Raw genomic sequence first — 15,604 nt, 5'->3', positions numbered from 1 at the left:
TTGTTGTTCTCAGTTTTAATTTGGCTACAGTTAGGGGTGTTAGGTTGTATCTCATGGATTTTTTTCCCAGATGACTAGTGAACGGAAGCATTTCCTCAAGTGTTTAAAAGTCATTCGAATATCATCCTTTGTGTGTTGTCTGTTGAGGTCCTTTGCCTGCTTCCTCAGGGTTTTATTAGTTTGTTGTCATTTTTGTGAACTTGTAAAATACAGATTTTAGTAATTAGTCCTTTGTCTGTCGTATCATTACTCAATATATTTTCTCAGAGTGTGGGCTCTCTTTTTGCCCTCTTAGTGAAGTCCTGCAATGCAGACAAGCGCTTTATTTTAATGGGTGGGTCCCACTCATCTGTTTTGTCTTCCATGGAGTGGATTTCCTTTCCTGTCTTTATTAGTCCAGGCATTTCCTGCACTAGGGCACTTATATTTGTCCCAATTTTCTCATCAGTGATTCTGATAGCTTTGGTTTTACATTCAAGTCTTTGATCCACCTTGAGTTTGTTTTTTGTGCATATAGCGAGATATTGGTCTTGAGTCATTTTTCTGAAGGTTGATATCCAATTTTTCTAGCAGCATTTATTGAAGAGGGCATCTGCTTCCCATTGAATGCTTTTGGGGACCTTTGTCGAAATCAGTTGTCTGTATGCGGATGTTTTTATTTTTGAGTTTTCTGCCCCAACCTATTGGTTCATGTATCTATCATTATACTAGTACCAGGGTGTATGACACTGTCACTGTATAGTAGGTTTTGAGGTGAGATAGATGCTCTGTTAAGGAGCTGCACATGATTCTCTCCTCGTTTTTTCTGTGTGCATTTATTGCACTAAAGTGACCCTTGATAATAACTTTTGCTGTTTCCCATAGGTTTTGGTATATCTTGTTATCATTCTTATTAGTTTCTAGGAACCTCTTCATTTCCTCTCTTATTTGGACTGTTATCCATTTCTTTTTGAAAAGTGGATTGTTGAATTTCCAAGTTATTGTCTCTATTTTTCTATTCTTTCTATTGTTGATTTCCAGTTTAATGATGCAGTGGTCAGAGAAGATGGATTAAATTATCTTTATGTATTTGAATTTTCTCAACTTGCTTTATGTGCTAGCATGTGGTCTGGTCTAGAATATGAGCCATGTGCATTGGAGAAGAATGTGTAGATATTTTTTTGCTGATGGATGGAAAGCTCTATAAATATCTCTGAGGTCAAATTGATCAATTGTCATGTTCAGGAATTCTATTCCTTTATTGAGTTTCTTACCTGTGATCTATCTTTCTTTGAGAGTAGTGTATTAAAATCAATTAGTATAATTGTTGATCTATTAATTCCTCCTTCCATATCTTTGAGGATTTGGTTGATGAATTTTAAGGGTCTTTTGCTGGGTGCATATACGTTTCTTATTGTTATGTGTTCTTGGTCTATTGACCCCAAGAGCATTTTGTAATGCCCATTCTGGTCTCTCGTTATCATGTGTATTTTGAGGTCTATTTTGTCAGGGATTAATACGGCCACCCCTGGATTTTTTTTTCTATTAGCTTGTTATATTTTTTGCCAAGCTTTGACTCTCTGTTTTTGTCCGCGAGTTTGATATGTGACTCTAGGAGGCAGAAGATGGATCGATCCTGCTGTCTAATCCAGTCTGTTACTCGTTTTCTTTTTATGGGAGCATGTAGTCCATTAATATTCAGTGTAATTAAGTCTGGTTCCAGATTAGATGCTGCCATCTCTGACCATTTGTGTTTGATATTTTCCTTTCTTCCCTGTTTATAAGGTGGTGTATGCGTGTGAGGAGTTTATTCTTGTCCTCATTTCTCCATTTTATCTGTGATGTTTTGGGTGCTGTCTTCTGTGTGTTGGTTTCTGGGTAGTGTTACACCTTATGATGATCTTATGTTCATGTGCTATAGTTATTGGCTTTCTGCCCATAAATAACTCGATAGTACGTTTTGTAATTCTGGTTTTGTTTTTATGAATTCTCTAAATATATCCTGATTTGAAAATTTTAAATACTTCACAAATTTGCGTGTCATCCTTGAGCAGGAGCCATGCTAATGTTCTCTGCATCGCTCCAATTGGAGTAGACGTGCTGCCAAAGCAAGCACAACAATGTCTTATTTAATATTGTTGCTATGTTTGTAATATTGCTGTAGGATATCTGCCCTTTGAAAAATGTTATTACATACATTATTATAATCAGAAAAATCATCAAATGTAAAGTAAACAATATTTTAATACCATACACAAACCAGTATAAAATGCTATTCCCTCCCTCTATGAAGATTTATTGAAAGTTTATTGTAACTCTGGTAGCCTCCTGTGATTTGAGACTTTATGAGTGAATGAAAAAAGAGGAAACCCCTTCAATTGTGAGACTTTTATTTTGGTGAATTTCATCTTCAACATTCTAAGCTTTGGCATTTGTTTCTTGAATATCATTCCTTGATTTTTTCGTTCATTTGCTCAGGAATCTGGCAATGTTTGTTGACTAACACAATATAGCTCTGTCTGATTTTAAGTCTTTGTCGCTTGTTTAATGTTTGAGAAGGTTTCTGGATTTGGGGAAGACCATATCATTCTGAGAATTGGGAATAATTTAATGAAAAATCTATTTGTAAGTCTTCAACTAACAAACCTTTTAAGCATTTTAATGTTTTCAGAAATTACACTTCTCAGAGCAATGTTGTCCTATTTGATGCTAATGTAGAAACAATAGCTTTTGAGGTATTATTATAGAAGATTGTTGACATAAGAAAGCTACAGAGTTATTCAGTGCAGAGAAAGGAAAGAGAGAAGGACGGTAGGGAAGGTTTCGGATACCCATCCCTTTGGGCCTGCATCTAGGAATTGTCATTATTCTCACATATCCCTCTATTTTAAAAGTGAAATTCTTATAAACGTATTACAATTAATCTTTTGAGGAGTGTAAGACCTTAAAGGAGGTCCATGTGTGGTCCAAAGTAAGGGCATTCATGGACGCTTTTCTAAATTTCAGTCTTTTTACCACTCAGGGCATAGATTTAGAAGGACTCAAAGGAGGATTTTCATACAAACAGATTAAGACAGTGTTTTTGCTGACTTGCTCTATCCAGTAATTGCAGCTCCTGAGATGGCCAGCGTGGCGAGCAGCCCAGCTCACTGAAGCCAATCTTGGTTTACTTCCAAGGGACCACTGGCGAAGTGTCTCCTCACTATGCCATTAATGAGCCCTGGCGGACTTTCAATATTTTCATTACCGTGGCAGATAGTGGGCTTCCCCTCGGTATCCTGTGCTAGCCCCTGAGACTGTACATATCTCCATGCCAGCACTCCACTAAAGTCATCAAAACCATCACAGTTGACCCCAATTCTAACCGCTGATGTTGCAACTATCTTGGAAGCAGTGAGGTTCATCCAGGTGGCATTTGTTTTCTTTAAAAAAAAAATGAAAGAGGCTCCAATGTCTGGGGTTCAGCTGCTTTGAAATAATTGATCATCAGAGTTGCAAAATTGCTTGAGTTTATCAGCTTTATTTTGGACTAGAAAAAAATCTGAGTATTATGTACCACATCTGGCTTATTAATCACTTGGAATAAATTAGATTTGCAGCTAATAATTAACAGAGGGGCTGCGGTGAAATGAAATTGCATAAATATGGTTCTTCTTTATCTTTGTAACTCCCACCAAATAATTTGGGTGAGATCATACAAGTAGTGTGTGTGAACTGTTAATTGAAGTAATAATGAATTTTGTCATTCCTCTAGGTGTGGAGTGTGGGTGAGAACCCTGTCTAAAGTGGAGGAGGCACCAGAAGCATCAGAGGCTTCAGAATCCAAGATCGTGAAATACAGCAGAGCAGCTACGCTGAGACCACGAGGCAGAGCAGACCAACAGCATTGGGGCCATAGCCACAGCAATGGTCTTCCTGGACACAGAACAAAGCAGAAGCCAAGGGATCACATGTCCGAAAGGCTGAAGACCTGAGAGAGATGTGGCTGCTGGCTGAGGAGAGGTGTTGCTGTGGATAAAAGACTATGTCCTTAATGTTTTCTGACCCTGACTCATAGTAGTAATCTATTAGCTTCCTTAATAAACCCCGATAATCATGTCTATTCTCTGAGTCCTGGGTCGCTGCTGCAATGAATTACTGAATCCAGCAGAGAAGTAGTGTGTCCTGGGAGGAATGGTTGGTGACAGAAGAGGGTAAAAGAAGGATAAACAGAGGACGTGTGTCTGATATTTGCCTTGTGTACAGCATTGGGCTATAGGGAGTTGGATTCTACTTCTTGCTCCTGAAGCTGGAGGAGCTCAGATCTGACCTCTTTGCTGTTTTGTCAAGAGCACATTCGAACTGTGTGGTCCAAACCCCAAATCATGCCCATTATTTTCTTTATCGAAGCCCCTGGCATTTTGTTATCCAAACTTTGCCTGGGTTGTTTTAGTAAAAGGGGTTTTGATTATTTTCTTTTTAAATCAATGGACTATTTTTTAGAGAGGTGAAAGGCTTACAGAAAAGTTGAATAGCAAGTACAGAGTTTCCAAATATTTCATCTCTTGTCCACAACTTCCCCTAAACACGTTTCATTGATGTGGTGCAGTTGTCACAATTGATGAGCATTGTGAGTATATTATTATTAGGTGAAACCTGTAAAACCCAAGTCCACTACCAGAGAGTCAATTATGACTCATAAAGAACTGAGATAGGGCTTCTGGAACTAAGACTGTTTATGGAAGGAGATAGCCTCATCTTTTTCCTGAGGAGTCAATAGTGGTTTTGAACCACTGACCCTACTATTAGCTACCCATTTCCTAACACATAGTCACCAGGGCCCCATCATTAACAGAATTCTATACTCTATAAACCTGAAATTAGAACGCCCAAAAAGGAGAATATGCTAGACATATCTCAAGTTGAAAGAAATGAAAAATAATCAATACTTGCATTCGAATATTGAAGGATTATAAAAGCAAAATATTAAGGGCTGCAAGAAGGATCAAAAGAAGTTGGAAGAAATACACAAAGTCACTGTCTCTGATAGGGTTTTACATGAGCTTGGCTGGGCCAGAGTTCTCTAAGGCCTAGTGACCCCTAATGATGTAACCTAACATGTATGTTAATGATATTACCATAAGGTGATCTACTTTTAGAAGTCAATTAGTTGCAACAGGATTATGGTGCAATGCAACCTCTTTACTCAGGTCACAGTCCTGATGCAATTGACCGGAAGTTTCATTAGGGGGTGACTTATTTCCTCTATAAGTGAACTCGATGGAAAAGTTTGTTTGCTTTTTTTCTGGATCTAGAGTCTTCATCTGGCTTATTGATTTCCAGTTCTTTGGACTTAATCTAATAGCCTGCCATATTGCTTGCCAATCCTGAGAGACATCAGAGGCCTGTGATCTGACCTGTCAACCCTGAATTCATTCACCTGTTTAGTCATAAGTGTGGCCTGCTGGCCTTGAATTTGTCACCTCTAAGACTACTGTCCTGTGGTTTTATGCCTCTCTTGGGCTCATCCTCCTCCAAAGGTACACAAGTCAGGAGAAACCTCCAGCTTAACATCTGATTCACAGACTTGGAACCTGCCAGACTTGAACTTCCCCTAATCTACAACGATGTGAGCCATTTTCTTGATATAATTTTCTATATATATAAACACATACACAAGCACCACTGGTTTTGCGTCTCTAGAGGACTCAGCCTAAGACACATATGATAAAGTACTGATGGTATTGAAGGTAGGAGTCCAGGTAGTATTGAAAGAATTAGCCAAAAACAATTCTCCAGGAATTCATGGAATACCATTTCTAGTATTTTGACAAGATGATGTAGCACTGTAGTAAGCACTTACTAGTTACCTGGACCACTGACTGGAAGAGAGTCATATTTGGACCCATCCCAAAGAAAGGTGACCCAACAGAACTTCTAAATTATTGGACAATATCATTAATATCATATACAAGTAAACTGGGCAGAGGATAATGAACTACCAGCTGTAGCAGCACATCGACAGGGAGCTGCAATAAAGTCAAGCTGCCTTTAGAAGACATGGGAGGGGGTTGCTCTTCCCTGCCTCACAGTCGAGGTGCTGTGTCCTCTGGCGCCTCTGATGCTCTGCCACTTTGAACAGGGATGCAGAACACGCTTGATTGTTAGCTGTTTTATTTCGTGGTCGTCATCACATACCCTCTCCCTGTTTCTGAGATGCCCACTCTTACACAGCCAGTAGATTGGCAAAATCGACCAATCATCTTTATTAGCCTTTGATGCACTCTATCTCCATGCCCCACACAAACATTTGGTGGGAATACAGAGTCATTCCGAGTAATTTCACTGCACCACAGGCCACCTCCTGGCTCTTTTAGTGTTGTCCCCTTCTACATTAAGAATTAACCCCTCACTTCAGTTACATCTGCACTTACAATACTTTCCATCATAAGCAATCCTGTCAACAATCACTCGCACATGGATCATATATTCCTCTCAGCATCTGCCCTTCCCCTATATTCCCAAGACCCAGTGGATATCCTCTTTTGTGCCATTCATTGAGACTAAAGACGAATGTGAAATGCCACTTCATGCCGTTATCACTCCATTTCAGATAGCTAATTTTGAAATTGAATCTCTCTAATAATCTGGTACGCCAAGGAGACAAGCATATTCTTCAATGTGAAGAATTTTCATTTCCAGTTTGAGGTTTGAGAATCTGAATCCATAAGTACAGTTCCACCTAGAGCGAATTGGAGCAATGTACACCAGCTCACAGCTCAATCCAGTTGAATTATGGTACGCTCTGGATCCAGGTTGATCCAGTTGAATTATGGTAAACTCAGCCCTAGTCATATAAGCTAGCTCAAATAGATACTAGCATCAAGCCAGAGAGTTCACACAAACCTCCTTACACTTTAGATTATCTGACCCCTCTGAGCACCCAAGCATGCGCCTATGAAAGTTGGCCACTAACTAAGGAAGACTGAGTATAATTTAATGCATTTGAATGATGGTGGTGTCAGAGAATAGTGGAAGTAATATGAACTGCCAACACATCAAACAAATATGTCTTGGAAGTACAGCCAGGATGCTCCTTAGAGGCAAGCATGGCGACACTTTGTCTTCTGGGCATGTTGCAGGAGACGTGTTGTCAGGAATCCTTGCAGAAAGCCATCATGCTTGGTGAAGCAGCTGGGCAGGGAAAAGAGGAAGACCTTGGATAAGGTGCGTGGATGCCGTGCAGCATCAATCTGGTTCAACTAAAACAAATGGAATAAAGGCACCTAAATGGGTGGTGTTTACTGCGGTTGTACATTGGGTAGCTATGGGTCAGGGCCCACTGAAGGAACCTGACCAGCACCAGCACCAGCCCTTTCTCCAAGGGATGACTTTTGATCCTTTGCCAAAGGTCAATTGATTACATTTGTGCAGTTCTACTGCTATACTGACTCTTCTGTTTCAGTTTTCTTTAACATCCCATTCTTGATGACTACAGTTTACATAATAAGTTTTGAAGCCCAGTGATGTCATTTCACTGATTTTGCTCATCTTCAGTATAGTATTGGCTGTCTTTTACCTTTCCATATAAATGTTAGAAATAAGTTTATCAATAATTCCACAAAATAACATTCTGGAGATTTTGATTGAGTTTATCCTGATTAAATATAGAGAACAAACTGGGAGGAACTGACATCCCAACAACTGGAATCTGCATCCAGGAACATGAATATTCTGTCCATCTCATTTATTTAGGTCTTCTTTAATTTCTTTTATCATGCTTTGTAATTTTCCTCATATATATACTGTACATACTTTGCTGTGCTCTTGTTTCATAGTTTGTACAGCCTAAAAAATCCTTATGGGGCAGTTTTACTCTGTCATATGGGTTACTGTGTATGGAAAGTTGATTTAATGGTTCCTAAAAAACACAATAACCCACATTATCTTAGAGTTAAGGATTTATTTTATTTTGTACTAATATTAATGGTGTTTCATTTTTTCATTCCAATTCCGATAGTTAACTCTGAATTTATAGAAAAGCAATTGACTTAAAACCAAGGTTTTATTGTAATTTATGTGGAAGATTACAAAGCAAACTAGTTTTTCCAATCAGTAAATCGTATATAAATTGTTTCATGACATTAGTGCAATCTCCGCAACGGGTCAGCACTCCTCTTTCTCCGTTGGGCTCTCCAGGTCCTGTGTCTCATTTCCCTGTGCCTTCTGCTGTTATCATTTTCACTTTGGGATGAGTGTTGCCCTCCTGCTATTGTAGAATTGATTGTTATGAGGAGCATACTCATTTAACTATAGTTATATACGTAAATACTCCTATGATTTGACTAAGGTGATGTCAGAGAATGCCTTTAGTTGTAAGTCAGAAGGTGTTTCCAAGGCAGTAGTCACCCTAATCCCTTGCTGATCAGTTGCTCTTCCTAAATTTGTAGTTCATCTTACATTAAAAGTAAATTAACCTATTCCAACTTGGACCTTTGATTGTGGTTTTGATTAGAGTGTCTGATAGTGTTGACCTGACATCCTCCTGTTTGTCTGGTCTTGGATTGAAGGAGTCTATGGTTTATAGGAAACTTTGTCTTTTGGACAATTGCTTTATGGAGTTTTTGTTTTTCTTCATTTCTCTATGCTTTACGTGGGAAAGAATCAATAGCACGTAAGGCCCCAGATGCCATTTATGAGACTAGTCTGTAAGACATAATCTTTATGAACTAGGTTTTGCCATTTGAGGCAGATGTTCTCTGGAGCTGTGTAACCTTGCCTTTCAAGTCCAGTGGCTCCACCCTGATGCCTAAGGAGTTTCTATAACTATGCCCTATATGTTTTGTTAATGTGCTAGTCTGGGCACATTAGAGAAACTAATCCACAGAAACTCATACGTATAAGAAAGAGCTATATATAACGGGTAAGTGCACATCAAGAAAACATCCCAACCCAGTGCTGCGCAAGCCCACAAGTCCAACATTAGCCCATATGTCCAACACCTGTCCACAGTCTTCCTCCATCTCACAAAACATACACAATGATGTCAACTGCAGGAGGACAGCAGAAGCAGTGATCGTGTCAGTATCTCAGCACTGGCAGAGGTCTCTACACAGGTGCTCCAGCACTCAGGGCTGCATCGGGGTACGTCCACGTGACTTCTCCTTGGGGATGTCTTGCAGGAAGTGAGCCTTGCCAGCTGAAGCAGGGAACTGGTTAAGGCAGCTGTACCCTGGTCCGTCCATCAGAAAGCAAGAGACCCAAAAACTAGAAAGGCAAGGCTCACCAAGCCATTTATTTCTCCACCTTTCAATCAACCCCACATGTGTTTATTGGCCAGATTGGCACAATAAACTAACTCAGTTATATATGACTAAAAGTGTTGTATTTACAAGTATATATGTAGAACAATTTACTGACCTAGCTATCTATGTGAGTGTCCTGAAGTATAAACTCCCTGTGTTAGCCCTGTCTTGTGTTATTTGGCTAGGATTTGGCGAGGCCATGATTCTCCTATAATGGGATCAAACAAAATGTGATCTGAACCATGATGGTGTTTCTGTAAGTAACTAGGCAGTTGTGGGAAGATCAGGGTGAAGTGCTGCCCCATAATCAATTTCAGCCTTGGTACAGTTGAAGGTAAGTTTCACTGGGGTTGTGGCTTGCTTCTATTTAAGCAAACTCTATGTGAAGGCACCCCCTTCTCCTTGCTGGTCAGGAAGTTGCATCTGATTCATTGATCTGCTGACCCTGGGAACTCACAGAAATCTACGGATTTTGCCTTAATTGGACTTTGCAGCCATGAGCCTGAATTGTGGACCTTGTATTCATTTACCTTTGTCTCCGTTTGTGGGTGCTCTTCCTGCTTCCTTGTTTGTCTTCCTAGCTTGTCATCCCCAGTGGCTATGTCAATTAACAGAAGCTTCTGATGTAGCATCTGATTGGTGGGCTTGCAGCAGACTGGACTTCACTACTTCTACAGCTGTGTGACCCAGTTTTTTGATATAAAATTCACAAAGAGCATAAGAGAAATTGAATAAGTAGGATATCCCCCAAATTAAAGAACTATGCTCACTAAAAGATTTCTACAAAAGAATAAAAAGAAAGCCTACAAACCAGGGAATTTGGAGGGTGAGGTATATCCTATAAATGTCTAATCTCTAAAATGTATAGAAACTTCAATACAGTAATAACAAAAAGGTAAAAAAATCCACTTTAGAAATAGGCAAGGATTACAAGGAGGTACTCAATATGGTTTTTGTATTTTGCTAAGATATTGATATAGGGTCACTTGGCATCAACTTAATGGCTGTGAGTTTGGTTTGGGGCTTGGTTTTTAAGATACTGAGACTGTAGTACATCTACAGGACAATTTATAGAATAACGAAAGCATAGGAACACTGATACGTGAATCATGGTAGAAGAAACTGAGTGAGTTAGCCAGGAATTGTAGAATTTATATATATATATCACTGCAATCTGATACAGCAATGTGGTTAAATTCTCAGGCTCTCTAAACCTGAATTTGAAACCCAAATTTGCTATTCTGTAATGTGTTATCAGATAAATTATCTGACCTCTTAATTTCTCTAGAGGTTTAGATAAGAGTTGTACATAAGGGGGACAACAGGACCATGCTACTCAGCAATTTTTAGAATGCCTGAAAGAAGCTGTCAATTGATGAAAGTCTCAATTTTGGAAAGGTCATCCATTTTAAAACTGCGCCTTACTCCACCAAAATTAATGTCCATGCTGTGGGCATGCATACTGACACCCAGACCATAAGCAATAAAAATACAGTAAATGATTTTCTCGTTGTCTAACATTTTGTCATGATATAAACATAGAGGGCTGTCAATAAGTTTTCCAGTGGTGGTAATGAAGTCTACCACCTACTGTTTGCCCTGAATGGGGACTCAGCCCATCTGCTGCCTGCCACCTCTCACTGGTCACCTTGGGTAAAGACTGCTTATCCTCTATCCAGCCCCTGTCCTCAGCACCAATTCCCTGCCTCCACCGCACCTTCAGGCCTGCATAAGACCTCTTGCCTACTCATTACTTCAAACCATCACACCATGTCAGCATCACCCTCTCTCCCTTAGGGGCTGGACTGAGATATTGAGACACACAACCAGTGGGCCGTAGTTCCTCATGCGGCCTAGCTGTCAATGTGGACGCCAGCATATCATTTGGGTAGCTCACAAATGGCACCCAGGGCCTGGTCAAAGCCCCAGGAGAGGCTCAGACCATCAGCGGTGCCACTTGCAGATATTGTAAATGTGTAGATCAGGAGAGAGGCAACAAGGGAGGATGTAATTACATGTAATTCTAATACCCTGATACCAAAGATTGACATGTCATGTAAGAACCCTACACATATTTCTACATATCCATTATGAATATAAATGCAGAAAACTCTTCCAAAACAATGGAGATTTAATGAAACACATAAAAATATTTACATCATAACCAAGTAAACTTTATCTGTGGAATGAAAGAATTGCCAACCTACGAAACCCAGCAATGTAATATGCCACAATAATGAATGAAAGGGTGGCCTCAATAGACACAGAAAAAAAACCACATGTGATAAAATCCAACAGCCCTTCCTGATGAAAATGTTCCATAAGCTAGGAATATCATCAAAATGATAAGGATTATAGCTATGACCCCCCCCCACACACACTAATCATCATACGTAATGACGACTTCGATCTAACATTGAAAGGATCAGCACTATCATTCTCAAAGGGGTGTATGGAATGTTTTAGTCAGAGTAATTAGGTAAGTAAAAGAAATAAAAATTGTCAAATTTGAGTGAAAGAAGCTATATCTATTGAGATGAAAGGATTTTATATCTAGAAAATCCACAAAGTATTAGAGGTCTTAAAAGAGAACAATGGAGAAGTCTTCATGACCTTGGATTTGGGAGTGGTTTATTAAATATGACACCAAAAATAGAGGCAACAAAAGTTGTAGAACTCACACTTTTTTATTTCAAAACTTACTACTGTACTATAATCACGAAAAATGTGGTAATGGCATAGGATAAACATATAGATAAAAGGAATAAGCTTGGGACCTCAGAAATAAGCCCTTACAAGTAGGCTTACTTGTTTCAATAAAAGGATGCCAGTACTATTCAACATGGAAAGACCAGAAGCGACTGCAAAACACGTCACATAAAAATAGCCAGCGTCACTAAGCGTGCATGGAGAAACTTTGACTTGGTAAGTGGTTTGCTGTGGATATGCTCAGCAATAAAATAAATAACATTTAGAAAAATGGTTTTACAAAAGGATGAAGTTAGACCTTTACTTTGCACGATCTAAAAAAACAACTGAAAATGACTCGAACACCTAAATTAGGTCTTCTGTCCATATAACTGACCTATAGTCATGCAATTCCACCCTTAGATAGTTAGCAGAGGCTGAAAGCAAACACACACATGAAATGCTGTACACAAATATTCCAAGAAACATATTTTTCAGAATAGCCCAAAAGTAGAAGCAATGCAAATGTTCATCAACTGATGAACAAGATATGAATATAATTGAGTCATAAAAGGCATGATGTACTGAAATATACTACAGCATGTACAAATCTTAACTATTGACCTATTTTACAATTAGATGAGATAATTAAGATATGTTGTGATTACATAGAGTGATAGTTGTGTATGATTTTGTGAGAATATTAAAAGCCATTGAATTGTAGCTATACATTAAAAAGTAAAAATATAAAATAAAATGACTATATACTATATTATTTCTCTCACTGGAAGTGCAAACTAGTCAGTGGTAGTAAGTCAGAATAACGGTTTCTTCTCTTTTTGATTTCTTGGTTTGTGTTTGGTCTTAAATGCTTATGTTCCAATGAGCAAACATCTAAATGAGATATCAAGTAAGCCCACAAGAAAGAAGCACACTAATATACCTGATCCAAAAATTGTAAATAATATAATCCAAACAAGGGAATGGTATCAGAGCTTAAATAGTGAAATTCTGGTTTCTAGACGGCTATAGCGGAAGCCCATAGTCCAATCGCAGAATCTACACATGGAATAAGCTTCTGGTTATTTCCCTTGGACCACAACGCAGGGATGGGAATAACCTAGTTATCAGGCAGAGAGTATTGTAGAGATGTTTATGGTAGATTAAAAGGAAATATCTTATTTGAATCGTTAAAACCTTGGCATTTGATCTCCCATTTGATATACTTGAAGCTTGATCTGGTTTTTAATATCTTCTGTTTGTATTTTTTTTCAAATTGAGGTTTAGCTCTGTGGTATTTTATTATTTTGGCTGTCTTCTTGACTCCTGTTATGTATTTTCCTATGTTCTTCAGTGTGAAACCCAGGACGGATGAATCTATACAGACAATGACTAGGTTAAGGGTTCTGCGGGTGGGTGGTAGGTATGTTTGTGGGGCACGGAGGGCTGATATCCAGGAGGAGTACAAGAAGGAAGAAAATACTTTGAAACTGATTGTGATAGTGATCGAACAGCACTGATTTATATGACTGAACTATTGAGTAGTCTGAGGTCTGAATTATGTCCTAATAAAATGATTTGAAGAACGAGAAAGAAGAAGATGGCAAAAATATAAAGCCACTGTACCAAAAAGAACTAGGTGACATCCCACCCTTCCGGGAGGAAGCATGTGAACAAAAACCAATGGTGAAGGAAAATGTCCAAGCTGCACTGAAAGTATTAGCCCAAAACAAGGTCTGCGAATTGATGGACTACCAAATGAAAAGTTTCCACTAGCTTATTAAGCACTGGAAGGACTCACACTTCTGTGCAAGGAAATTTGGAAGACAGCTAGTTGGCCAAGTGACAGGAAGAGATCCATATTAGTACCCATTCTGTAGTAGTTACATAATCTGTTGTCAATTTGAGTATTAAGAGTGCAGGGGTGGAGTTTAGCCTGTCAATCAGGTTGCAGCTTGATGATCTCATTTTGAGCCACTAAGGAGGTACATAGCATGCTAGAGGCAGGAGACAGGCTCACTCCCTGTGAGATATTGGAGCTGACAAGACACACGGACGCTAGTGCCCTGAGCTGGAGGAGCCACATGGAAACCCCTGCCAGCACTGAGATGCTTACAACCCCACTGGATCCACAAGACTTCCCACCCACTGGCCCATGATCTTTCTGCATTTGGCATCATTCCGTGTGTTTTGTCTGAAGAGGACTTTAAAGATTGGCATTGGACATTTTGGTTAATATAGGACTTATGGACTTGGTCTGGACTGGGCTGGGATGTTTTCTTAATGTTCAGTTATTCTTTATATAAAGCTTTTTCTTATACACATATGCGTGTCCATGAATTTGTTTCTCTAGTCAACTCATACTAATACACATTGCAAAGAAAGATGACCAAATAGGATGCTCAAACTATACCACAATCTCCCTGATATCACATGCAAGTAAACTTTTGCTGAATCTCTGGCAGCTCCCTGTCAACCATTGTTAAGTAATCATCAGCAAAAGTTTACTTGCATGTGATACCAAATGCACTCTGGTATAGATGCCTGTCAATCTACTTCTGGAAATGCGGCTGGTGGGCTTCTTGTGGAGCACACACCGCTCTGCTCTGATACACGGAGAGTCACCAGGACCTGGACTTGAGAGCAACTGGAACTGGAATTTACCAATTATGAAACGATTCTGTTATATTTAAAGTGTAATGCTAAAAGGATTAGGCAGTTAATCAGATAATGCTATCAACATAGTCATTAAACTAAATTCTTCAGGAAAACAAGGGTCCTTTTCGGCTGCTGTACAATTGCCAGAAAGCCATTTCCTATGCAGCTTCCAAACCGAGGGCATGTGGATTTGAACAAATTTAGACTTTCCTCAGGAGCTACTCATACTTTTATGCTTTAATAACATTTAAGAACTTCAAGTCGATTGGATTATTTTAGGACAGATCTCAGCCAGGATTTATTTAGCAACATTACTAACAACGATTTATTAATTTCTTCAAACAATTGTACTACTTTGAATTTAAATCAAAGCAACCTAGGTTTAAAGGAGAGAAATAACAAGACCTTGTAAGTCTTGTCAAGCCCGTATTAATCTATTGTAAAGGTTTTCTTTGGCTTCATGTGTAAAATGTTATGTGTCCACAAGGTAGTGAGGCCGTCCTGACGATTTTCACTTGCTAAGTGGTCATACTCACAGCTGCCCGGTATTCACTTCAAAGCCATATTCTGAGCAATCAATAAAACTAGTTTTGTTAAAGTTTATTTTCTCTCTCTGTGTGTTTTGTTTATTTGTTTTTAGGCTTCTGAGGTTTATATAGAAAAGTTATATTCAATGTTTAATTTTGTGCTTTTTACTGAACAATATATTTATATTGGAGCATTTTTCTTATTTCGGCAACTTCGGGGAAATGACATCCTGGAATTTCAGAAGTTCTGAGGGTATATTTTGATATTTTAATAGGCCTATTGCCAAGTATAATTAGACACTCAATAAGTAATTGAATTGAATTTTTGCAGTATTTTCATCAAGAAGAATATAGCCTAGATTGCTTTTTGTTTTCATTTTAGAAAATTCTCGGAAAGTCTGCATTAAGTAGAAAACAAAACAAATCATCAGAGCCACGAGAAGTAAATAACAACATTGACTTTGGGGC

The 15,604-nt window shown here is 38.8% G+C and overlaps 1 non-coding gene across 1 annotated transcript; it reads right to left on the bottom strand.

The window, feature by feature from the left end:
* Window positions 1-1,988: 1,988 nt before the first annotated feature.
* LOC142455719 (U6 spliceosomal RNA) lies at window positions 1,989-2,095 on the bottom strand. Its single transcript, XR_012785865.1, has one exon. It is a non-coding gene; the product is annotated as a U6 spliceosomal RNA (small nuclear RNA).
* Window positions 2,096-15,604: the final 13,509 nt, after the last annotated feature.

This window comes from Tenrec ecaudatus, chromosome 8 (genome assembly GCF_050624435.1).
Source record: "Tenrec ecaudatus isolate mTenEca1 chromosome 8, mTenEca1.hap1, whole genome shotgun sequence".
Taxonomy (NCBI): domain Eukaryota; kingdom Metazoa; phylum Chordata; class Mammalia; order Afrosoricida; family Tenrecidae; genus Tenrec; species Tenrec ecaudatus.
Note: the sequence above shows the minus strand (reverse complement) of the source record. Positions and strands in the feature narration are given on the sequence as shown.